Below are 26,635 nucleotides of genomic sequence, written 5' to 3'. Positions count from 1 at the left end.
GCCACAAAGCATGGGATGACCTCTTCTTTTTCTATTTCGTATAAACCGGAAGTATAATTTTAATTAGATTACCAACTTCTTAAAACATGATTCAACCCTAATTAAACAAAGAGGCCTTTATTCAGCATCAAACCCAGAGATGTTGGCTACAGGTAACAGGAAAGCTCGAGGCTCCTCAGCAGGGCAATTATAGCAGGAGAGGGCTATATTTGGGAGCCAATTAATTTCACAATGTTGAAAACTAATGCATTTAAGATTCTGCCATTCACATCCACTTTTCTCCATTAAAACGATTTAACTGTGTGCTGCCTGTCATCCTCTTGGTGTGTGTGTACAAGAACTTTCACATAAGGGGACCTCAGCATTGTCAGATCCAACCAGTGGCTTACTCCTTACCTTCTAAATTGCAGTTAATTTTACGAAACTTTCAAGTCGAGTCATATCATCGTGAAAGTGAGACTGGAGACTAGGAAATGCCTTCTGCGCTGTCTTCTAAAAGGAAAGGTGAAGCCACTTTCTTCCTTTACCCTCTTCTCTTGAGCTCTGCACTCTCTCAGGAAGACCCAGCCTTCAGCAATGACCTCGACTACCACTGATGGATGCACCGACAGCGAGGAAATCAGTGCCGATAATGACAATGATGGTAACAGCTGACATTTACTGACACTGACAGGTTCCTTAAAGTGGACCTGTCTGAAAGTGGACTTCTTTTCATTCCCTGAAATCTATTCTTCCTGCTCCATTCCTCATCAGAATGAATGGTTTCCTTCTCGACCTTTCTCTCTTGGGTCCTCCAGTGGTCTCAATCTCTGATTCAGCCAGGCAATGGCTGCTGAATTGAGCAGAAGGACCCTCTTCGTCCATTCTCTTGGTGCCACTGCCCAGTGCCTCTCATCAGAATGCTCATTTATGCCTGTCCACTGGTCGGTCCTGCAGCCTTCCGGCTCTCACTGCTCCTGTCCATCCTGGGGATTGTCCTCCCAAGAATATTTATGCAGCACAGATCAGCAACTCCTCTGTCTTTCCCATTTTCCTATTGCACTGGCCAAAATCCTGGGGGCATCTTTAACTCCTCTTTCCCCCATCGCTCCCCACGGTAGCCAGCAGGAGTCCTGTCCACTGTGTCTCCAAGTGTCTGCTGAGTCCTTGCACCTCTTTCCCTGTCTCCACTTCCAAGGAGCTGCTGCTAACTGCCCTCCTCCCTCCCCTAGGCTCCTGCCACTCCTGCCTTCAACCAGCCAGTCTCCACAGAGCAGCCGAAAAGCAGATCATATCAGGAGGGTTCTCAGGGAGCCCCTGAAAAGATCTACACCCCTACCCTTGCCTCCTACCTCATCCCATGCCAAGAAGGTACGTCCAAGAGCCCCTGAGCAAGTGAGCTGCTCCGTGTCCCCATATCCATTCACACCTGCAAGTACAGAACTTGGGATGGTGCAGAGCTGACCTTGGCATTGGTAATCCTGAAGGTCACGTGGCATGTAGCAGTATGGAGAGACACACGTGTAAAGCATTGTGCGTAACCTTGAATCACCCAATCCAAGCTGCATTCACAAGTCACTTAACTAGTGAATATTTGCACAACAATAAGTCATACTCAATTTAATGATTCCCAGAGGCCTCTGGACGTGTCCCTCATACCTGTCAAGGGCTAACTGTATCATAATTACTTATACATCTCTTTCTCCCTTCTCAAAGACAGGGACTGAGCAGCCTAGCTCATCTTCTTAGGGGTACAGACTATAACAGACACTCAGTTAAGGACTTATTGACTTAATAAATGAACAAAGGACCTGTGTGGGTTGATTCCATGGACACAGCAAAGAGTCACCACTTCCTCCACTTAACTCACCCACCCATCTACTTCACAGAAGACAAAACCTTTTGTGATGGAAGGTACCATGTACAATGACAAACTGCTACATGTCACAGATCTTCATGGTTGTCCAAGAATGGTCCAAATAGGAACCTGCAGAGGCCCAGAAGCCAAGCCAGGGCTTGGATCTATTTCTTCAAGCATCTGTCTTCCCATATACAGAAAGCTTCTCAAAGCTCCCTGCCCCCATCACTGTCCCGTCCCGCTATGGTGTAGATGTGGTTTGCTCCCCAAGCATGCGTGTGTTGGAACTGTGGTCCCCAGGGTGTGGGTACGGGAGACAGTGGGACCTTTAATAGGTGGGGTCTGGTGGAGTTCCTTGGAAGGGACTCAGTTCTCCTGTGATCACTTGCTCCCACATGTGCCCCACAATTGCCATGCTCAGTGATGTGACACAGCCAAGAGGCTCTTCACCAGCACTGAGCAGATGCCAGGGCCATGCCCTTGAACCTCCAAAACTCTGAGCTAATTAAACCTGTTTTCTTCATAAGCAGCCTTCCTTAGGTATTTTGTTACGGTAATAAAAAGCAGATTATGTTTGGTCAGCTTTCTATTACTGTAACAAATACTTGAGATGATCAGCTTAAAAACTGGAGAGGTTGATTTTGGCTCACAGTTTTGGTGGTTTCAGTCCATGGTCAGGCAGACCCATTAGTTTGGGGACTGTGGCGAGGCGGCACCTCATGGTGAGAAGATGATCACTTCATGGCAGCTGGAAGTGAAAAAGAAGGAGAGGAAGGGCCTGAAATCTCATGATTCCTTCTGAGGAGCTAGCCCCAGTGGCCGGCAGCCATGCACAGGCCCCGCCTCTTAAAGGTCCTAGTGGTGTCAAGCTGAGGACTGAGCCTTTAATGTTTGGGCCTCTGGGGAACATTCCAGAGCCAAGCTGTGGCACTGACCAATACACACCCCGTACCTATGGGCGCTCTTCTTCTACTCTATCTTTTCTTTCTGGGTATGTCTATTTAAGGCCACCTCCCTCCTTGGGAAAGCAAGCTCCATGAGGGTAGACCTCACAGGTCGGCCCCTCAGCTCCATCCCTGCCCTGGACAAGGCAGCCCACCCCGGGGGAGAGGTCCAGGAAACATTCTTAAATCAATGAATGAATGACTTCAGAATCCCACCCATCTCTTTCTTCAAGTCTGGATAGAGAATAAAAATCAATCTTCGTATCATAAATAGCTAACAGTGAGAGAGTCAAACACTAAATTAATGTGACGTTTACAAATTCCTAATCACACTGATTCTATACAATTACCACCTTCCTGGAAGGAAGAACAAACCATGACCAAATTAATGAAATGATAAATAGAGCCCAGGAAGGCTGGTTGCACCACACCATGAATAATCACTGGAGAACTAAACTCCTGCCCCTGGGGTAATTTTAGAATGCAGGGCTTCACTAGTAGAGCAGGGAATATTGAATTTATTTTCTTTAAGTGAACTCACACGGAATGACAAGGAAAGTATTGGTGGCATTTAATATATTTCTATAACATACTTATGCTATGTTTTTAAATTATTCTCACTGTTTTCTGGATGCTGTTGAAATAAAATACAAATTCTTAAGTTGCCCAGTCAATTAAGTGTAGGCAAATGGAGAGCAGTAAGCCGCTCACAGTGAGGAGTGTGGGAAGAATCAGGGAGAGGGCCCCGCCTAGGGCTGGGCTGAGTTGATTACCCAGCTGACCCACAGGCCAGGTGAATTTAGGCAATAACTTGCCTCTCAGGCCACATTTCCTCTTCTGGAAAAAAAAGAAGAAAAGAAAATGGTATTTGCAAAGATCCTGTAGAATTCAACAAGACAACCATATGTGCAAAGCACTCAAACCACCTCTGGCACCATAGTCAGTAATAGTAACAGGTAACAACCGGCAGCTCAGAAAATGTGACATGGGCACAGAGCCGGATGTTTGTTTTCAGGGGGAATCTAAAACCCCGTCAGGATTTCTTCATTGAATAAACTGGTAATTTTAGCAGCACAATCTGGAGGCCCTCAGTTTAACAAGCAACTAATTAGAAACTGGCATCCCTCAGCCCTGAAAGACACCTGCTTTTAAAAATGCACACACAGCGTCAGGAGCAAGAGACTGCTGGCCAGGAGGCTCTCTGGAAAAGAGCTGAAAACTAACCCCAGATGATCTCTTGAAATAAAATCTTCTCTGAAACGCCCAGGAGTTAATCATATAAACAAAGGGGGTCGTCTGAGGTCCTGTCAGTTTAATTTCACCCGGCATCAGGTCTGACTCCTACCAGGATGGGCTGTGAAAATAACGAACACAATAATGAAAGGTAAATCATGCAAATGGAAAGGGTGGGAACAGAAGACTGGGGGCCACCCCTCTGAAAGAAGAGTGACTCGATCTGATCTGTTCAATGTGCCAACCACTGATCCTGGATGGGTCCCTCTCCTAAAGAGTCCATGAGGTTCTCCCCTCCACCCACAGGGCAGATCCAAAGCTCCCCCGCCTGGCAGTTAAGGCCCTTTATAATCAGACCGCTGCTAATCCTTTCATCCTCATTCCCTCTGCTCCTTACTGCACCCCCCCCCCCAATCCATACCAAACTACTCCCAATTCCCCAAACTCACCCTAACTTTAATATTTCCATTCTGGACACTATTGGAGAGAAAAATTATTCTCAAAGTCTGTGTCTAAGTCCTTTAAAGAAAGTGGTCCTTAATCTAACCACCATGAATAAGTCCTGCCATAGGCATTGAATCTGCCTGTGAAATTTCTGGAAATCATGAAAACATTCCCCTTGCTGGGAAAGTCACCTTTTTCAGCAAACTTATCCCTTGAAGTCACAGCCCTGAGCACACAAGTAAGCTAGAAATGCCTCCCACCCACCCATCCTTCCATCTGCCTTTTGAGTATCTGAGATATCTGTGTGCCAGGCCCCGTGCAGAGTGCCAGGGGCACAGGTGAATAAGATGTGGCCCTGACCCTAGAAGATCTCGCCATCCGGATGTGCAATCCATAAATCCAGTACAATTCGTTTGTGCTTCAAGATGAGAACCAATATTTGTTGAATTAAGACAAAGGTACAAACTAGGAATGACAATATATCCTGGAAGTGCTATGCTGCAGTGGGCATGGGGGTCCTGAGCCCACTGAGAGGGTGGGGCTCACTTCCAGGTCACTGGGTGGAAAATGGGTAAGAAGGCTCCTGGGCAGGGGGAGACAGTGTGCAAAGGCACAGGGACACCACCGGGTTTGACCCCTTGGGAATCATCACAAGTTCACCATGGCTGGAGAGCAAGGGAGGGGGGCCGTGGGGGTGGAATCCCTGGGTTCTCTGCTCCTGAGCCCCAGCAAAGCCTCCCTTATCAGTTCCCACTGAACAGACAAAACAGTACAAAATACATTCACAGTCCATGGGAGACCACAGGACAAAGCCAGGGGGCGCTTTCGAGGCAGGGATTTTGACTGCATGGTGCCTGAAGGCCAGCCTGCAGGATTTAGGAAGATAAAAAAAGTCCCCATACAAAGAATGGTTTCCAGGTTACCACACAGTGCCCTACCACAGGGCAGGGAGGACTCTTCTGCAGAAGAGCCAAGCCGTTGACTTATTTCACGGATGACAGACAGGTTGGCTACCCACAGGCACCTGTTAGGACCCGAGGCTCTCAGATTCGGCCTGCACATTTGAAGCACCTTGGGGAGATGCTTTTTTCTTAAAATGTACTCCACCTCCACCCCTGGAAATTCCAGTTTAATTGGTCTGAGAAAGGACCTGGGCACAGGTGAATTTCTCCACTGGGTCCAAGGTGCAGCTTAGCTTTAGAGGCAATCCAGGTGTTTGCCAGAGTCCCCGTTCAGCTTCCCATTCACTAATGTCACCTCCTTGGCCTCTAGAGCACTCCAGTTTGGGACCCCTAACATAGTGTGCCACCGGATCTAGTCCCTGCTCACTCCTGGTGTGGTGATTTTTACCCCAATATATGAAAAGCAGCTGAGGTTCAGTATCCTCTCCCAGGTCCACCAGCTGTCCAGTGTTGCAATGCGAGGCCATGATGCGTCCTTTCAAGCTGCCTGGAATATTCAGGAACCTCCCAGATTTCCTGTTAGAAACCTCTGAGAGCTTAAAGTGGTTGGGGTAAGAATATCTGCACCATGGAACCATCCAATGTAGCCAGCCTGGGGTGTTTTATTTTGTTTTTCAGAAGCCAGTTTTTACCAGCACACCTCTTAATTCCAAGGTGCCAAGAAAATCGGGGGGGGGGGGGCGTCAAATTATGTTTCCTCAATCCCAGGAAGCAGGTATAAAATGCACTCTAGGAAGATTTCAACTCCAAACAGTATTGAAAGGGTTTTGGAATTTAGAGAGTTCCATCCCAAGTGTGTGGAAAATGAACGGCTGTAATTCTTATCAAGATGCCACGTGGGTACAGATGCTTTTTGCATGCTGCTGCTATTGGCTGCGTGCATTTGACTCAAAGTTACCTAGTGACAGGGAAAAGGGAAAACGCAAGAGTGAACAAGATCTCCGGAGGGGCTCCCTGTCTCCTCCACGAGAGCACAATAGGAGATGTTCTTGGAAAGGAGCCGCCTGGCAGCCGATTCGGCCTCAGCTGCCTTCTTCCGTTGAGTTCCTACTTTGGAATGCTGCACAGGAGCCTCCTGTTACAGAATGACAGAGACACTCGCTGGAGTCACTCACCCCCTGATCAGTACCACCACGGAGCTCAGCTTCACTGAACAAAGGACTGTGACATTTCTCCTCCCAGCGTGGTTCCGCTATCAGCTTGGCCCCATAGCTATCAAGTCCAGTTATGGCTGGTGCAGAGTATTTAGAGGATGGAGGAGGTTGTGAATTGAGAAAGAATAAAGGAAACTCCCATCAACTGGGTGCCTACTTTATGACCAGGTACTGAGCTAGATATTCCCAGAGACCGTGTGTAACTGCCCCATTCGGGACCCTGAGTTGCATTATCTTATTTAAACCTCTTGATACCTTTATAAAGTAGCTATAGTTCCCCCATTTTACAGAGGAGAAGGTTGAGGCCGAGATAGCCGCAGTCTCTTCCTACATTAATAACCAGAACACAGCTCCAGCGCCAGAACCAAAGTGAAAGGACTGCTCTCTGTCTTAAGAAACAGAAATACTTTTGGTAGGGAGAAAACTATCACTGACTGAAGCTCAGATCTTTATTTATTCAATATTTACAAAAAAAAAAAAAAAAAAAAAAACCCAAAAAAACCCTGAGCCTCCATATATAATGATGGAAAAAAATAGACATTTTAGGTATGTTTCTGTAATTAGCAAGTCATAGTAACACTACATAGCAGCTATGTTCACTGATATCCACCCTGAGAACCACTTCACCAGAAACGTGGGATCCTCGAGGTGAAAATGGCTCACAGGCCAGCTGGGCCTCCCTCTCATCCAGTGCGGGCATCTCCCGTACAATCCAGGATGAGATCATCTTTGGGGATCATCTCACAAGGCCATGTATAGGATTAAGTGAAATATAAGTAAAGGGCTTATCAACCAACGACTGTCACATTAGTAGTAATTATGTATTTAATTCCTTCCTCATTCACTCAGGGCATTTGAGTGAATTATGGAGACTATTATATACCAGGCTTGGGATAAGACCCAAGTTCAACCTTCAGGGCCAATTTTGGAGGGAAAGTCATTGATTCGTTCATTATTTCCTTCAATAAACATTTACTATTATGTGATGGTATTAAGCTAAAAACTCCAGGGAATCCAAGACAAATTAATTGGACAGCTCAGACATGTTCACCAGTAACGAGGGTGAAATAACAACGAGCATCATAATTAACATTTGATGCGATGTTTCATAGTTTATGAAGCACTTCCACACTTGCAATTGGATCCCCGTGAGAAATGGAGATTCAGATGAGTTGAGTGATTGGTCTGGAGTCACGCAGAAAGAAAGGATGCAAGTTTGATCTGAGTCTGGGTCTCTGGCACCAAATTCTGGGCCCTCTCTACCATCTGCCTTATCAGCTCTACTTGGCCCCTTTTGGTGCCAGAAAGCAAGCCTGCTGTGTCCCGGGGCAGCCCTGTTCTACTTTTAGAAAAAATTGAGATTATTAGAAAGCTTTTGCTAATATTTATCCCCAATCTGCCCTCTGGTAAATTGCTCTTCCTTCCAGAGCCATTTGAATACATGTCCTCCTCCCCGAGGGAAACTTCACACAGTTACTAGTCTTCCTCAAGCCTTCTCTGCCCCCAGTGACGTGCCCTCTGTCCTTGGCTCTTCCCCTACTGCCAATCCTCCCAGCCCACTCTGTCTTGTCTAAGCTGGCTTCTCCTCATGGCTCAGGACTTGTTGGAAGTAATCTTTCCCAGTGACTCCACCAAAGACTTGGTTCTCCCTGCCCTGTGCTCTGCAGCTCTAATGCCATACTTACAAAGTGGCATTGAATAGGAAACATCTGCTGTGGGAGACCGACCTCTGCACGGGACTGACTTAACTCCCCTGCTGGGCGATGTGGCGTCAGGCACCCATGCTGCTAGACTGCCCCGCTCTTCTAGGGTTCCAGTGACTTGTGTCTTCCTGCCCAGGCATGTCTTCCTACAGCCCCATGGGTGAAGCTACCACTCACCTGTTCCTTTGTAATATAACCCCTTGCCCTGTTTAGGGTAGAATCTTCCATGGAAGTGCCTTGTGTGTATCCCCTCCTCTTACTGTGCCCTTGGGTGTGGCCTATCCAGGTGTCAGTCACCTGCTGACAGTGGACATCATGAAGATACTCAGCCTCCTGAAACCTGACCCCTTGCCTCATTTGAATAACTTCTCCTCAATAAAAGGGGTCAGCACGTGCTCTCCTTCTCTCTCTTTCTGCGGACCCTTAAGGTCAGAGGAGCCGTCACAGCAACCCCAAAGAAAAAGGTATTTGTGTGGTTATTTTGTGCAGCCCAGTTAGCCCAGTTCAACTGGAGTGACCCCTGAGCCTTTTAGTCGCGAGAACAGAAACCCAGCAATCTGCCTGTGTGTGTCACCGCTAGCAACTGGACAGCCAGGAGTGTCAATAATGACAACTAAACCACTGCTATTCACTCTCGTTGCTCACCTAGCCAGGCGCTGTTGTGGGTATGTTTTACCTAAATCATGCAAGATAGGCACTATTATTTAATACTCCCTTCCTGGGCGCCTGGCAAAGGGTGGGGGGTTCTAAATTTTTTCATTAGTCAATAAAATCCCAATGTATTAATATCTTCAAAACCTGGTACTATAGTTTGGATCTGAAGTGTTCCTCAAAGGCCTCTGTGTTAGAGGCTTGGTGTCCAACTTGGTGCTGTTGGGAGACAGTGAAACCTTTAAGGTGGGGACCCAGTAGGAGAAAGTTAGGTCATTGTGCCATTGAAGGAAATATTAGGACCCGAGTCCCTCCTGTTCCCCTCTCTTTGCTTCTCTGCCACCACAAGGTGACCAGCTTCCTCCACCAGGTACTGCCACCAAGCTGGGCTACTACCAGCTCAACAGCATTGGGGCCAGTGGCTAAGTTAGAAGGAGAAACTGAATTTCAGTGTCCTTCTGGGTCAGCATCTCACTTCCATGGACTGAAACCACCAAAACTGTGAGCCAAAATAAACCTTTCCTCTTTTGAGTTGATTTATCTCAGGTTATCTGTTACAACGGTGGAATGCTGCCAAATACACTTGGCGTCTAGAGTATGGTTTCTCTGGGCAGAGCAGAGGCAGAGTCTGACCTGTGTAGGATCGGAACAGAACGTGTTCTGTAGGGATCCTTCAGAGAACCTCACCTCTCAGGCAATGCTTAAGCGCTCACAGGAGGAAAGCAAATGCTATAAAAAAAATGGGGGCTGCAACTAGACATTAGCAATAATAATTGCCAAGAAAAGGGCAGCTCTGCTCGTTAATACCAAATGTCAATGCCATGAAAGCTTCGAGAGTCTTTCAGAGCCTCCTCCAGGCATTGAGAAGGTTGTCACCTTGGCATCCAACAAATACAAGATGCACTGTGGAATGAGCCGAGCCTGGCTCAGGTGCTGACTCTGCCCAAGTCCTCGGAGCCAACATTGAAACAGTGAAATGCAGACATTAATCCCTGATGGCTGTGGTCAAAATTCTGGCCATGGAAGTCCTCTGAGAATGTGATGACGATGATGATAGGAAGGACAAGAGGAGGCAGAGCAAAGGGTCCACCCCCCCTTTTTTTTTAGTATACTTCAGGATCTGCCTCTGGCAAGGGGAACTGTCCCTTGCAGCCTGATGGCAGAATATCTGCTTATGAACACACTAGGCCTATGTCAAGTTCCCACTAATGATTTTGCAGCATAAATTAAATGGAGTGAATACTTTCTAATGGCTGCTACAGAATTACATGACAGCTTCCAGGAGGATCTACAAAAATAGCTGGAATCAGAGGGACGGTCATTCTGATGCACACGAGTTTCTCATTAATTTAATTTCTTTTTTTTCCCCCTTTTGGTTTGTGGATTGCCTTTGCAAGAGCTGTCAGGAAAGACACACATAACAAGCTACGGCCTACCCTCAGCTATTTAAATAAACTGAAATCGGGAGCTCTAACAAAACTGCATAGCAAGTATAATTTGATATTAGGCTAAAGCCACCTCCATAAATAATATTTTATATTTATATAATGAAATTTATATAAATCTATAAAATTTACAGAGGACAATTATATATGCGATCTCATTTGACCTCTCTTACTCATTGAACACTTAGCATGTACCTGACATTTTTAATGTATTGTCTCACTTAATTTTTCACAAGGACCAATGATTCTCTCTCTTTCACAGGGGGTTAAGTGAAGGTGGAGAGAGTCCTCTGGGACCACGCAGCCTTAAGGAGGAGGACCAGGATTTGAACCTGAGTCTGTTAGACTCGAAGCATCGCCTTCAGTCTAGTTACTCTGCTTCTCTTTTGGATGTGGGCACCCTGTCCTACCCTTTGTGCTTCCTGCAGAAGGAACAGGATCAGCACATCTTTGGCCTGTCACAAGATCCTTTTCCCCAAGGAGCTGGAATGCCTTTGTGATTGGTGTCTGGAGGGAGATCCTGGGCACAGTGGCTCAGCCCCTTCTCCTCCTTCCTCCTCATTTCTGCTGCTCACAGGGCTGCCCTGGTTTCCCACCATCTTGGATCCTGCGGGTGGGGTGCAGGGGGAGCCGCTGGCTGCCTGAGTCTCACTCTGAATTCGGTGTCAGGAAGCACATCTGGCCACAGACATGACATAGTCTCCAACCTCACCTTTTCCGTAATGAAGGTGACATTTTAGCTTGTCTTTATTCTTTTTGCCTTATTCTTACTCAGATCCTAGGCGGAAGACAGGGCTCCTTCTTGGGCCTCCATCCATGATCCTATTATGATCTTCACTTTATAGAGAAAGAAAAGAAGTTCAAATGTGGGCAATGTGTGACAAACAGCCCAATATGCTGTTGTGCTATCGGAAGTGTTATTCCTTTAAGTCAGATGGGTACACATAATTTAAGGAGGAGAAGAGAAGAAATGGAGTGATATCACTCACAATGACTTAAATGTAAAACAAACTAGAAAACACAAGTTCAAATGAATACATCAAAATGTAAAAGAGGATGCCATGCTCCCACCATTCTTAGATCTTAATCTAAGGCACAGTATAAAGTGATTTGAATGCCAACAAGTGCCTGAGATAGAAGTTTAACCAAGGCATTTCCCTACCACCAAACAGGAGCCAAGAACCGGTTACGCAGACTGCCACACAGTCCCTCTCAAACCCCATCCTAAATAGCCAAACCAAAAAGCAATAAACCTTATGCGGGATATGATCACACTCACAACCTAAGCACCTCTTTTGGAGTCCTCTAAAATTTGGAACCATTCGGGGACTTATCTGCCGCTGAATTCTATTAAAATCCTCCCTGTGTAACAGCCAGAGGCTTCTGCTGTAACTGAGCTGAGAACGTTAGAACATAAAGGGTCCCCAGCAGAAAGGAGCCCACGCCCCTTGCTGGAGAGAGAGACAAAGACCATAGCCCACAGCTGGGCAGGGGAGCCATGCTGAATTATCTACAGGCACCAATGGGCATATTGCCCGTGGCATGTGACCAAGGAACCAGTTGGTGATAGAACCAGGGCTGGGACCAGGGTCTCCCCACGCTAACATTCTTACCCTTTCTTATGCATGGTCCTTGGTGATATGTGTCCTCACTGATATCATGTCTTCAATACTGTCATTCTGTCATAGCTGAGTCAACAGGCTTCCATGACCAAGGAAAGGTAGAGGTAGAGGAAGTGCTAAGATTCAAAGCATGGAGACATTGGGCCACATGGAGATATGCACCAATCTGTCCCCTAATTGCAAGCCCTGGTTCACCAATTTCAAAGATGCTAACAATGATCTCGGGCAGAGGATAAACGCAGAGCCTCAAAATGTCACCCTTACAAAGCGGCCAGATTATGAGAGCACCCGAAGACAGACTGCTATATCCAGAACTATTTTAAGAAACACAATCTTGTTTCCCTTCTTCAAACTAATTAACGTTTACAACCAGAACTGAAGTGTTTCTCTGAATGCGATGGAGAAGCAAATCATTCCGGTTGGAAGCAAGAGGCTGGATGGTGAGAGACTGTCAAAAACACATTTAGCGAAAAAGCACATACACTCTGGATGATAAATACAACTTCCAATTAAGCCGCTCTCAAATATCTGGCAACTAATACCTGGTGGTTTAAAAGCAACGGGCAGAATTTGCAGAGCCTAGGGGTTTCCAAAGGATAAAATCTTCCTTTTTATTTTGTTTATCTCTTTTTTCTTAAAGGAATAAATCACATGCACTTGTAGCATTGCAGCATTTTCACATCATAGCAGTGTCCACAGACCAGGAAGTGTGGGGACCCACCCAAGATCAAGTGTGAAGTGACTTGATCTCAGGACCTCGATCCCAGCCAAGTCTCCTCCTACGGTCAGAGCTAATTTTCCATGGGAAGACTGCTCTTATTTAAGGTCCCCATCCCTGTGGCACAACAAAGAGAAGTTCATGGAAATCTATGGAACCCATTTTCAATTTGAGGTGCAAATTGAACAAATGTTTTGCATCAGGGATTATCTTAATTAAACTCTTTATATGAGCACTGTTGATTTACTTCAATTTTGCTGAACTTCATTACACTTATCATTTACTTATATACGTTCCTATGTTTAAAATTTTTTTTTAAAAAAAACACGATTTACATGGTAGAAAACTTTCCGGTTGGCTCTCTATACCAAGAAAAAAAAATAGATTACATCTGTATTGAATTTGTAGAGATACTTTTTGGTCATTATTCCCTTAAAAACACAGTATAACAAATATTTACATAACATTTATATTGTACTAGATACTATAAGTACTCTACGGTGATTTAAAACATAGAGGAAGATGTCTGTATGTTATGTGCAAATAGTTCACCATTCAGGACATAAGCATCCACAGATTCTGGTACCGTGGGGAAACCACATCCCACACAAATTGCAAGGGACAACTATATTTTAATATATGTCCTTTTGTAAGAATGGTAATGATGTTAATGATAGTAATACTAATAATTTTCATTTATTGAATTTCTATGTGCTTGGCTCTGTGATAGGAACTTTTTATAATAGAAACAATAAGGATTAATTATAAAATAACTTCCAACTATTAAATGCTTACCATGTCCAGGCAGTAAGCTGTATGTTAAGCACTATAATTCATTTAATGATCACAATAATCCTGTTAAGTAGCTATTACTATTATTCATGTTTTACTAATGAAGAAACAGAGACTTGGAGAAGTTTAAGGCCCCCAAATTTCACAAGAAAGCAAGAGGAAGAGCCAAGTTCAAACCCAAGCCTGCTGGACTCCAGATCTTTTGCACTACATGAGATTATATCCCTTATAAAAGTTTTGCTTCAAGATCCATTTCCAACAAGGACATCTGTAGATTCAAGGACAAATTAAATGTTATAAGGATAATGCTTGCGACCCATTCTCTGTAAATGTCTGGGCGTTCTCCATGATTTGGAACAAAGTAACTCTGCTAACCAAATCCCCTAAGGGAAAAGAGCTCACAACTTTGGGATAATCAGATAATGCTGAAATGTGAAGAGGTTCAGAACTACAATGCGATTTGGGAGCAAAATGCAATTTGTCTACTGTTCCATTTTGAAATATTCATGAGGCCAAGAAGCATTTCCACATTCAATAATTAAATGGCTAAAATCTGCAACCTGATATATTTACCGATCGTGAAGGATGCATTCCTAGAAGGACCCAAGTTCAAATTAGCAGCCCCACAAGCTGCCATGCTACAGTGCAAAACCCAACAAATGAGACAGAAATGTTGCTGTTGCCTAGAGAAAAAATTTTCCCCACCACTTGTTCTGCTGTAGAGAAAGGCTGAGTCAAAATTAAGAATGTATCTAGGTCTTTGCCTGCAAACCAGCTGCAAGAGAATGAAAAGGGGGGGGGGGGGGAATCTGCAACCTTTTCCCTCATTAGAAGAATTGTTTTAAAAGCCTCTGATTATGCCTTACAGGTTAGATTTTAGAATCATTTAATATTTCACTTGTCTTAAGAAACCTGCATGGAAAGGCAGAGGCAGGAAACAGATGTATGTGAATTGATGATATGGCTCCATGTGGCTTGTTTTCAATGGGGTCACAAGCACTATACAAGTGACACCTGTGAGCAGAGTTCCATTAAACGAGGGTGTTTGCTCCTTGGGTGGTCAGAGAACTCTCTTCAGGGGTCTCCTTCCCCAGGGCACCATCCACCTCTCCTGAACCAGCATGAGTCCCACTCACTCCTGCTGTGCAAACCCGTTGGGGCTGAAGGGTCTTCAGGTGATTTGGGACAGACACAAGGATGGGACTGGGAGGCAAGTGTTGTACCTGCCCTGCAGCATGGGTGTCACCTGACACAGGTTAGATGTGCCAATGATCAGAAACTCTGGAGGTGGGGCTCAGCACTCAGGGCTTTCCCAAACCCTCCAGGTGATCCTAACACCCACTGAAGTTTAGGAACCACCCTCCTCCAGCCTGGGTGGCCTCTACCCTGTGGCCCCACTAGGCTCCAATGGTCAGCTTGTGCTGACAGCAGGAAGTCAGGAGATTCCAAAGCACCAGTACAAGGGGGATCTCAGGGTGGTCTTGCTGTCTCAGACCAAGCGGCTGATGCCCAGCTATGACCTCGCTGCTGTCAGACTGCCACCTAGAATGGCACATGGCTGGGCACATACAAAGTCACTACCACCTCTTAGGAATCTAGCAGAGATAACTGGCTTGGACCCCAGCAATGGGGCATGGCCCCAGACCCTGGACTTAAGAGTATCCTACTCCAGCCCCAATCTGGCACCCCCTTCCTCCTAAGGGGCAAGACATCCCTGAGGCCAAAGAGACTGCCCGCCCAGAGCCCAGGCCCCATGATCTCTAGACACTTGCTATGGGTACTCAGGACCTGGAATCTCCTTCCTACAAGGTTGGTGTCTATCTTCCCAAGAGCAAAGGCCACATTTGGCGCTGTGTTAGCTCTTCATCAAGGAAAAAAATACCCGAGGAAAATAATTTATAAGAAAGACTTATTTTGGCTCATAGTTTCAGAGGTTTCAGTCCACAGTTGGCTGACTCCATTGCTTTGGGCCTGAGGCGAGGCCTTCACGGTGGAAGGGCGTGGCAGGGGAAAGGTGCTCTCTCCTGGTAACAGGGAAGCTGGGCAGGGGAAGGGGTACAAGCAAGGGGGCGCGCAGGAACAAAGATAAAACCTTTTCCAGACACACCCCAGTGACCCACTTTCTCCAACTAGGTCTTACTGCCTACAGTCTCCACCTCCTTCCAAAAAGGCATCAAACATGAATCCCTCATTGGATTAATCCACTGATAAGGTCAGAGCCCTCATGATCCAATTCCTTCCTCAAATCTTGACTTTCGAATGTTGCTGCACTGGGGAACAAGCCTTCAACACATGAGCCTTGGGGGGGCACTCTAGGTTCAGACCGTAATGGGTACCTTTCCTCTAGTCCCAAGGGAAGACCAGAGTCAACCACAGCTAGGAAAGGTGGAGGGCAGTGTGGACGGAACTGGGGCATGTGAACTGGAGTGGCCATCCCCACCCCGTAGTAATGGATGGAACCAGAAGAGGAAGAGACGGAGGGGCTGGCAGAAGGCTGGGGCCTCAACCATAGTCTTTCTTGGGTCCCACAAATATTGGGAGAAGCCCGACATGCAGAATAATGAAAAATCAATAGGATATCATACACCATGCCCCTAGACGGAACTCAGGACATCCCTGTGGAATGGGCGTACCCCAAGATCTTCTTTGCTACATTTTTTGACCCTCACAACCAACCTGCAAAGGCACCATTATTCCCATTATAGAGAGGAAGAAACTAGGTCTCAGAGAGATTAGGTGACTTGTCCAGGATCATACAACCAAGGATAGCCCAGGGCTAGTGTTCCTTTCCCACACTTGGTTATTTGCTCTTGGCTTGATTACTTTCAGCTACATGGAACTCACTACTCTGGTACTCCTTTGAGTCAATTTTTCTTTTCTTTTTCTTGTTTTGCAGTACTGAGGATTGGCCCCGGAACCTTGCACATGCTAGGCAAGAGCTCTATCACCGAGCTATACCCCTAACACTTTTTGGAGTCAATTCTTATCTCAGGCAAAGAAAGTACTTTTTTTCTTTCACTAAACTTAAATCTGTCTGCAAACTTTAGCCCCAGCTACTTGTCTGCCCGCTGGCACCTGCAGAGAGTTATCTGGTCTCCCACTAGCAGCTTTTCAAGCTAAAAGTGGCAGAGCCGTCCTGTGCCCAGGGCTTTTCATTCCTCCAAGCTGAACATCCCAGCACCTTCCCCTTTCCCTCCTAGCAGGGGCTTTCCAGTCCCCCTTCCTAATGAGGCCTCTGAGGACAGACTCCAGTCTCTGCCCGCTACGGCCTCTCACAGAGGTCACATGTACAGAGCCTGTGCCTCGCCGAGGCCTCAGCTAGGAGATGTGGCATGCAGGTAACCGCTCCCACCGCCAGCAATCTGTACTCCAGGAGATAGAGTCCCCAGACCCAGAGCTTGCAGAATGCCCTGCTGCCCGAGCCTTGGTTTCCTTGCCTATGAGAACGGAGTGATGACTCTCGCCATGCTTATTTTGGGTGGGTGGGATTTACGATAACTGGTCTGGAATGGCTGTAAGTGGCAGGGCGCTGTCCAGTGTGTGGGTGACGGAGGCACAGGAAGATAATGAGCCCAGGAAGAGTGGACTGGGGACGCCTGGGGAGGCAGGTGCTGCAGAGAAACCCCCTCGCCTGCTCCGCTAGTTTAGTTCCCCTGTCACACACCCCACCCCGACAGGCACGGGAGCAACTTACAACTGGGGACCCTGAGGACACCAAGGCATCTGCAAGGAGCCTAAAGGTGAGTTAAGATCACAAGGGTGATATGCACAAGTCAGCTTGAAGGCAGGGCGTCCTGTGCCCGGCAGCTACCCACGGCAGGCCGAGGTCTCTCAACGTGCCGCCGTGGTTATAAATGTGCCAGAAAGAGCCACAGAGTCAGCGCTGACCTCTGCCCCAGGTGAACCCCACGTCACCATGCAGTCACGGAGGCCACCTGTCCTAGTCAGTACCTGCCACGAGGACTGCCTGCTTTCCTCTAGGGAACCCCCTCGCCTTTGCACCCCTGACCCATGCACCCAGCCACCTGTCACACAGCATGACACCTGGAAGTCTCATGAGCCTCCATCACATTCCTCCAAAGCTGCCCCTTTTCCCAGGGTGCCCACCTTCACAACTGGCACCAGCAGCCACCCAGCTGAGTCCCCTCCTGGCTCTGTTCTCTTCTCTCACATTCATCATCGCGGAGTCCTCCCCACCCCTCCTCCTTGACACCTCCCCCTCCCCAACAACATAAACGGTTCTCGCGGGCCCTACCATGGTCACCTAACCCCACCGACCACCTTCTTTCAAAACTCTCAGCTGCCCCCATGACCACCCTTGGCCTCACTCCAATTTTGGCTTTCACGCTGCAGCCACAATGATTGCTTTAAACACCAACCTTATGGTGTCACCTTCCAGCTTAAAACTTGTCCCTTGCTTTTAGGATAAAAAGCAAAAGACTTGGCCTCACTCATCAGGTCTCACAGCAGCATCTGGCCCTGGTTCCTGACGCCTTCCCTGCTCACTCGCTGTGATCCTGCCATTCTGACTTGGCGTTTTGTGTGACCTTGTTTCATACACACTCATATAAGATGCACACATTTGAAGAATAATCCTGGTATCTACACAGCCGCCGCCTGGGCTAAGGAGCAGAACAGGGCTCAGATCTAAACCTCCCACCAGGTCCCTCTCAGACCACGCCTCCCTCTGCCCCTCGCGGCCAGGAGTAGCCATCTGATCATTATTTCTCACTTTTCTTTATATTTTTAACACTCAGGGTTACATCTCTATAAAACAAAGTTTAGTTTTGCCTGCTCTGGATTTTATTTAGTTTAATTGTACCATAGATAAGTTTTGATGGCTTGCTTCTGTGGCTCTCCATCCACACCGATGCGCGGGGCTATGGTTGGTGCATCTTCGTGGACACGTAGTATTCCAGTGAGAAGTACCCAACACTGGAGCATTCTGCTGTGGGCAGACCTTAGTTTGTTTCCAGCTTGGAGCTTTCGGAATGAGGCAGCTGTAACCCTTCTGGAGTTCTTTCAGTGTCTGGGGAGCCCCAAGTTTGGTCCTGCCCCATGGCCCTCAGTGAACCGTTTCCCCTGCCTCCCACCTCCTCGTGCCTGAGCCCAGGTCGCCTTGCTGTTGATTCTCCTGATGCTTCTGAATCTTGCAGAGAGAGGTTCACGGGCATCCTGGACCCAGCCTTGTCACAGGGATGACACATAACAAGCCAACACTCACTCATGCGTTCACTGATTCATGTATTAGCAGTTTCTCGGGGGCTGGCCTCTAGCACTGCAGAGTCAGGGTGCGGTCTGGAGGAAGAAGGCATCCGCCCAGACAGGAAGCGCACACCCGGGACAGCCAGCTGCACCGAGGGACACAGCGCTGTGGACTCTCAGACTCCAGGTGACGATGCTCAGCCAAGGGGCACAGGAGCTCCAGGTGAATCCTACTCCTCCTGACCCCGGGGTTCCACCCTCCCCCACGCCCCTCCCGTTAGCCTCCGCTAGGAGAGCAGCAAGGCGCCCTTAGCAACTGAAAGTGAAGGCAGAAATGGAAATTGCATGAAAAGAAAGGGAGAGAAAGCAGCTGGTGAACATTGCCAACCATTTGGTGTGATAACCCAGGGCTTCAAATGATTACTGAAACCAGCTTTCATTTTGATCTTTTCATTTCTTTTAATCTAGCAGATAATTAGAGGGAAATCAAATCCATCCCCAGAGCCAAAGATCAACCTGTCACTGCTGTAGCTGTCTTCCCACTTACTTAACCACCTCTCTCCTCACACTTTTTTTGTAACATATACACGCATGCGCGCGCGCGCGTACACACACACACACACACACACACACACACCACAAAAACCTCCAGGTTACATATATTGTTCAATTTATTTAAATACATTCAGATTGGACACTTCCCATGACAAGTAGTCTCTTAGGAATAAGCAACAGTTTCTTTCCCTCCCTCCAAATTAAGAACTTCCTCATTGCTTTGCAGATTTAAAAACATCCAACTGAAAACTCCCTTTTATGGATGAAGAAGCCACAGTAGAGAGGGGGAGGTGACTGTACCGTTTACAGCTATAAACGGAAGAGCCAGGATTCACCCCACAGCATCTGACTGCAGCCCTGCCCCCACCCTGCTCTCACCTATGTATGAAAACAGGGGCCGAACTCCCTCCCTGCTTCCCTAGCAGCTCTCTCCCAAGACGGTGTGCTCCTCGTAGAGAAGCTTGAAGCCCAATATGCTAGAAATACACCAAACACTCTCCAATAGGAAGGCAAACTCCAATCCAGCCGTCGATGAAAACGTTGTTTACAAAGAGTTGTTAATAAGGCGACATTATGGTCCTATCCAATGGAGAAAAATAAAAGCAGTCTACAAAATTTATATAGATGGATGGCCTCCACTCTAAAATATAGGTGAAAATTACACAAATTTTTTATTAACTGAAAAATTAGTAAAGGTTAATTTTGAGTGGCTGAATTGGAGGGAGACTTTATCCTCTACACGTACTTTTATGAGAAAAAAAAATTAGTTAAGAAATGGGAAGCAGAGAAGCAGCACCTCTCACACTAAAATGCCTTTCGGGAAGCAGGACTGGGATCCGGTCTGCCAAGGAACCTCGTATGGGCCTGCCACACTTGGATTCCAAAAAAGGTCTAGTATCAACGATTCATACGGTTCCACCTAATCCCTGGCCTGGCCTGCCTTCTTCCCAGACTTCAACCTCGCCCCCAGCGGGGACACACAACTGCACACAAACGGTGTTCTACCTGGTGCTGTTCCCTCTTGTCCCATGTGTGGGTCCTGCTTGAAGCTTCAAGGAAGCTCTGGTGGCAGAGAGAGAGCTAAGTACTTTCAGGTCATCCTCACAGGGTAAGAGCTGCACGGATGTTTGAATCTCAGCCTGTCCCATAAGTGGGGTCATCTTGGGCCTGTCCCTCAACCGCTCCAAGCCTAAGAGTTCTCATGTGAAAAACAGAAGTCTTCATGGCCCCTGCTGCATACAGCTGTCATGGGACAAAATAGAAACAAATGCAAATACTTGCCACTTGCCACCATGCTGACCACAATAAGCACCCCAGAAACACTTCCTTATGAAACAGGCCAAGCAGGAGCTATTTTATATATATATATATATATATATATATATATATATATATATATATATATATATATATATATATATATTTCTGCTTTGGCCAAGTAGAACTGGGTACCAAAATTTGGACTCCTGAGCCCAGACCACACCGTGTCCTTCCAAGAAGCTAAAAGTTCCTGATTTTAGAAACACACAAATGTTCAAAGCTCATAAGGAGCAACTCAGAAAGACATTTCCAGACACATTAGCTACCCCACCCCTATGTGGAATGACTCTGGGAGGGCCCATGCAGAAGTCAGCACTGCCATGTCCCCAGTAATGGTGACTGACTGGCCATATGCTTGTCTGGTTTCCCATCTGCTGCTCACACAGGCAAGAGGGAGCACGTGCCTACCTGCCGGGAGAGGGGCTGGGTTTCTGCCTAATGGCCCTCTGAAATGACACTCTCACATCAGCTCAGGAAATTCCACCTTCCCTATAAGTCTTGGAAATGGTTCCCTCTCAACAGACTTCATGCAAAAGAGGCTTTTAGTGGTTACTTCTGGCTTAATGTTTCAACGCTTCCAAACGGAAGAGACTCATCTTGCTTTCTTTCTTGCACGTAAAACAATACACCTGTCATTAGTCATCTTCTCGCCAATCTTCCTGGAAAACACAGGCACATTTTTCTAGTTTGCTGACGGCCACCTGGACCCGAGGTCCTTGAGGCAGGGAGCTAGTGTATCTCTAAGCCACAAAGTCCTAACCTCAGGCAAGTTGGGTGGAGCCTCCGGTGACGATGGGACAGTTTGATCTCAAATAATCAAACTTCTGGACCCTTCTCCAGGCAGAGTGCACATATACACAGAGTGGTGTGCTGTTTCTGGGCTCAGATCTTCTTACGGTCTTCATGCATTCCCAGGGACAAAACAAGCTGTGACTTCTTTCTTGCCACTCAAGGCTCTCAGATGTCCCCTCTGGCCTCCAGGTTTCCATCAAGCCCCCCCCCTCCCGCTCCTTCTCTAGCAATCTGCCTCATGCACCTTGAATTCTTCAAATCCCCCCACAGAACCCGGTGCCCGTGCCTCCTTCAACAGAGTGCCCTTCCTCTCCTTTTTGTGTTTTGAATCCTGCTCACCCTGTAAACCTCAGCTCAAGGGTCATTTCTTCTGTTTTTAAAAATTCTTCCCATCAGGAAATAATCTTCCCTTGGCAATTTGTCTTTGCATTAACTGTTCTTAGCACCTTTCACCTTATAAATATTCATGTGTGGGTCTTGCCTCCCCTTCTGGCCTGTGGGTTCATTCACTTCTATAGTCCTCCCCTTGGCACACAGTAAGTGCTCAATAAACACTCAAAATAAATGAACTCCTGTTTCTCTAATCCACACATGGCTCAAATGAGATGCAAATGAATATGCAAGGAGTCACCTCTCTGTGACCCAGACTTATAATTTATATGAAATCTTCAAAGGTTCTTGGGGTCAGTGTGTGCTGATCTATAGGGTCTGGCCACAGAGGAATCCTTGGCATCAAATGAACCCCAGAATTTCAAGGGTCAGCTGTACACACATGGGTGGGCCATCTGACAGGACAGTTAGATGATTCTTCTGGAAGAAAGATAATGTCCTTTATTTATGATGGCATGCTTAGTGGAGATAGTTGGGAAGGCAGTTCCCCTATCACTGGAGGGATTTCAATAAGAAATACTACCGACTTAAGGGGCAGGGGCCGGGGTCTGGAAATTTTCTGATTAATATACTTTCTCTATTCTTCTATATTATTGGACGAAGTCATATTCCTTCATCATATAAGGCCAAGCCATGGACCTCAACTGCTTGAACATTCCTTGTTCTGCATTCTCTTAGAATGTTCCACCCTTCTCCTCCTTGTTATATAGAATCTACCTATTTGGGGGATTCATCTATTGGTTCTAAACATGGCTCAGAATCAGGTAAGAAGGGAAGCCGGAGCTCCCAGGAAAACCTTCAACAGACAAACATCTCTGACTGGGACCAATGGCGCACAGGCAGACTGACTTCTTCCTCTACAACAAACCTGGTTGTTATGGTGACAGGAGGTACGTAAAACAGGAAGGGGATTGTAAAATGTAACCATAGGAAAGGGGGCTTCTGGGCCTTATATAAGTCATTTTCTAAATAGATCCCTTTGAATAAGAGGCCAGCGGTCGACAACCCAGCTCCCAGGCACCACAAAGTAGCATGATGCCTATAAACCCCCTCGGATTTCGCCAACCCTGTCTCTGCCTTCATTTATGTTACTTTGGAGCTTTATGATCCTGAGAAGGGGCTCCAGTTACCAGAGATACCTGTGTTCAGGAAAAGGAGCACAGTACCAGAAAAATGACTCCCCAGGGGTAAACTGACCTTCCAAAATTTAATCAATTGATGGAATAATTACCTTGTCTTAAAAAAACAGTTGGGGAATGCAATTTATTCACCTCTGCTTCTGCTGGTTTTTAAAGAAAAGACAGACTCAGGCTATCCAAATATCTGCTGATTTTCCATATTTTCCCCTTATCCTCAAAGCAAAGCTTTGAACGTGCAGGAGGAACTGAGACCAGGGCAGCCCGTGGCAGGTGGAGTGAACACTGGGGAGAAGCGTGGAGTCCAGATCCAGCTCCTACTCTGCCAGTGAGATGCTTTGTGACTTGAGGCAAGTTAGTGATCTTCCTTACACGTGGTTCAGGGGGCCAGAGCCACTGTGTTCACATCTCACATAGGCTGCCCCGGGAGCTGTGAGTCACCCGTCTCCATCAGCATGATCTTAAAGAAAAGCTGGACAGACCACTTGGGAACTCCAAGAGCCAGCACTTGTCTAAGGCTCTCAGATGTCATGAGTCCCTGATGTGCGTCATTCATGCCACGGCCATGACAGTCCATCCGAGGAGGTACCTTGATTCCCATTTTACAGACAAGATCTGAGAATGAAGCAGCTGGCCACATGCACACACAGTGGTCGGAGATGAGAGCCTTCACCTCAGCATGGCTGATCCTCCCTTAGGACCGCTTCCGAGAGATTTTTCAAACCAGGGAGCTAACTGGCACGATGATACCTAAGATCTGCACTTCTTTCAGGAAAATGGAAGAATAAATCGGGGGTTCTAATACCTTCTCATAGCAGGGAAGACCCTTTCCCTTAAGTGAAATCTTAAGTAGAGAACTAAAATAGAATCACTGCAGCACCCCTTTGGTGGAAAAGGGACATTCCACCCAAATGTCCAACACTGACAAATAGATGCCGAGATTTGGTCTGTCTGCCTAGTAGATATGGTCTGTCTACCATGAGGAGGACTGAAGTCCTGGCACCTGCTGCACCACGGGTGACCCTTGAGAGCATTGTGCTGAATGACGGAAGCCAATCACCAACGGCTGCACAGTACACGATTCTATTTACATGAAATATCCAGAGCAGGGAATCCATAGCAGATAGATAGTTGCCAGGACTCAGGAGCTAGGGTGAGGTGGGGGAATGGGGTGCTTAATGGGACGGGTTTTCTTTCAGAGTGTCAAACATTTTGGAGCCTCGTGGAGAGATGGCTACAAAACATCATGAATGTACTAAATGTCACTGGGTTGTACTTTTTTTGTGTGTAGGGCACTGAGGATTGAACCCAGGGCCTCACACATGCTAGGCAAGTGCTCTATCACTGAGCTACACTCTTAGCCCCCAAATTGTACACTTTAAAATGGTCAATTTTACAATGGATGAATTTGGCCTCCATATAGATGATGTTTCCAGAATCCTGCCCCATCAGCCCCCTTCCCACGTTCCTACAGTGCCTGCACAGAACCCTAGTATGGAAATCAAGAGAGTCACTAGATAATTGCTAAATGTTACCATAGTCAAAACAGTTTCACATGGCAGCTGTCTTTTTCCTTCAGTAACCTTGATTTCTCCTAACTCACCAAATAAATATGGCCCAGTGACGTCTTGTTCCCTGGGAACAGAACCTCCCATTGGTAACCAGCTCCAATGTCAGTTCTAGATCCCAATGATCTTACAGTCCAGTTTTAGGATATGTCAGTGGTTCTAAATTTAAAATTCTACTTTAAGAAAATCAGGAAAGAGAATAAGTATTATTTTTGCTGTTTGTTTCATGTCTAGCAGATAATTGTAACACTGATTAGTAAAATGAGCACACTATAAAGTGCTTACTATATATTAAAACTTTTCCTCTTTGTTTCGTTTAATGTCATTATCTCATAACTGAGGCTCAAAACAACTATGCAATATCCTCAAGGTCTCACCAATAGTTTATGAGAGAGTCAGGATTCAGATTCTCATTCTATTGGCTCAAGGGGAAGTGCTTTTGACCATGCCACGGTGGGTATTTGCAGGGTCAATTCCTCTCCCCTTAGAATGCCTGGAGACTACTTTTATTCCCACCAAGAAAAAGACCCAGGCTATAAGACCTGGGGGTGTGCAGAGATGTAACACATGGATACATGTCTGGTGCCCCCTGGAATGTGTCTCTGAATCTTTCCAGAGTGGGCTGGGAGCTGGGGGTTCAGGGCATCTATATGTTCTCTCAATTTGCATGGGGCAAGGGAAGACCCACGTTGACAGTCTGGATGACAAACAGTCCCCAAGGAGGAACTAATGAGGGACATTTCTGATCCCTTTTGCTCAAAAGCTGGAGGCAAAACTAGGATTGCGTTTGTTTTAAGGTTTAGGTCAGATCCCATGCAAACACTAGAAACTGCTTCTAAAGGTAACTTTCATCCTGGAAGTCTATGTGACATCATTTAATGCAGGTGGAGTGACACGGTCTCAGAACAGGACTTAGGATTCAGCATTACAACACTGCATTTTCTGTGGGCATAAACCTGGTGCTTTTTCAATTTATTTCTGAAACATTTCTAGACAAAGGAGTTGAGAATAATTTCAGCCTTTTACTCTGCATGGTAAAGTTCAAATGAATAATAATAATCCCTTATGCATAAATGCACTTTACAGATTACAAAGTGCTTTTATAGATAACCATTGCTGGGTAAAAAATAAAATAAAGTGAAATTAAGGAAAAATACCAGTAAATGGCATTTAGCTATTAAAATGTACCCTTACATTGTAAGTAAGAAAAGGGTGAGATGAAAGGGTTTTTTATATTAGAATTGAAGTCAGGTTCTTAAAGTTCTAACTGTTCCTACTTATCAATAAAAAAGTCAATGCATTTTAAATTAAAAATGAGATGCTGCTACTTATAACTTGATAAATTGTAAAATGCCTTTTTCATCCCTCCCAATCAATGGTCCTGGGTCCCACTGCTATTACACTGCAGACCTGCTGCTCATACAGATTATATAGATGTAGGTAAAGGAATACATACAAAAAGAGAAAAAGAATGCTAATTTTGTTTAAATACCATTAATTGCGGAATACAGTGGAAACCTCCCATCTCTTCAAGTTTGGTGGCAGCGGTTAAGAAGGCTCAGACCTCATCTGGTTTTTGAACTTCTCATTCCCACCCAAAGAATCAGAATGAGAATGTGTCAAGGTCATCCTAAAAATAAACCACACCATCATGCTATGCTGGCATAGAAAGCCACCCAAATCTCGCCAAGATCAATACTTTTTTGAGAGATGAGCTTTATAACTATCTAACCAAATTGCAACCGACCATGGCTTCCCCCAAAGGATGGCATGTACATATAGGTGGCACATTGTTCCACTGCTCTCAGGTCTGAGTTGCTCAGAGGATTGTGCAGCCCTGACACACCACTGCTTTGAAGCCACACCTGGCAGGACTGGCCCACACTAACCACACGTGGAACCTTTTCAGCGAGGGTCACCGGTGCTTCGCTCAGTGAAGAACTCACTTGGGAAGACCTTAGCTGAACAGGCACCGAGAACAGGGTGAACCCTGCAGAGCGCATGTCCTGTTGATGCAGTGCTGCTCACCCGCGGCTGCGCAGTACGGTCATCTAGGGAACAGAAAAATATCTGTGACCTGCCCCCAGCCCAGGCCAGCTTCTGTAAGTGGGGGGGTCCCCACACTGGCATTTTGAAAGCTCCCCAGATGGTTCCAATGTGCAGC

The 26,635-nt window shown here is 46.4% G+C and overlaps 1 protein-coding gene across 1 annotated transcript in view; it reads right to left on the bottom strand.

Annotated features, from left to right (window-relative positions):
* Positions 1-26,635, bottom strand: part of Ttll11 (tubulin tyrosine ligase like 11) — a 231,797-nt gene that overhangs the window by 101,999 nt on the left and 103,163 nt on the right. The gene's annotated exons all lie outside the window — the stretch shown is intronic.

This window comes from Callospermophilus lateralis, chromosome 2 (genome assembly GCF_048772815.1).
Source record: "Callospermophilus lateralis isolate mCalLat2 chromosome 2, mCalLat2.hap1, whole genome shotgun sequence".
In the NCBI taxonomy this organism is placed as follows: Eukaryota; Metazoa; Chordata; class Mammalia; order Rodentia; family Sciuridae; genus Callospermophilus; species Callospermophilus lateralis.
Note: the sequence above shows the minus strand (reverse complement) of the source record. Positions and strands in the feature narration are given on the sequence as shown.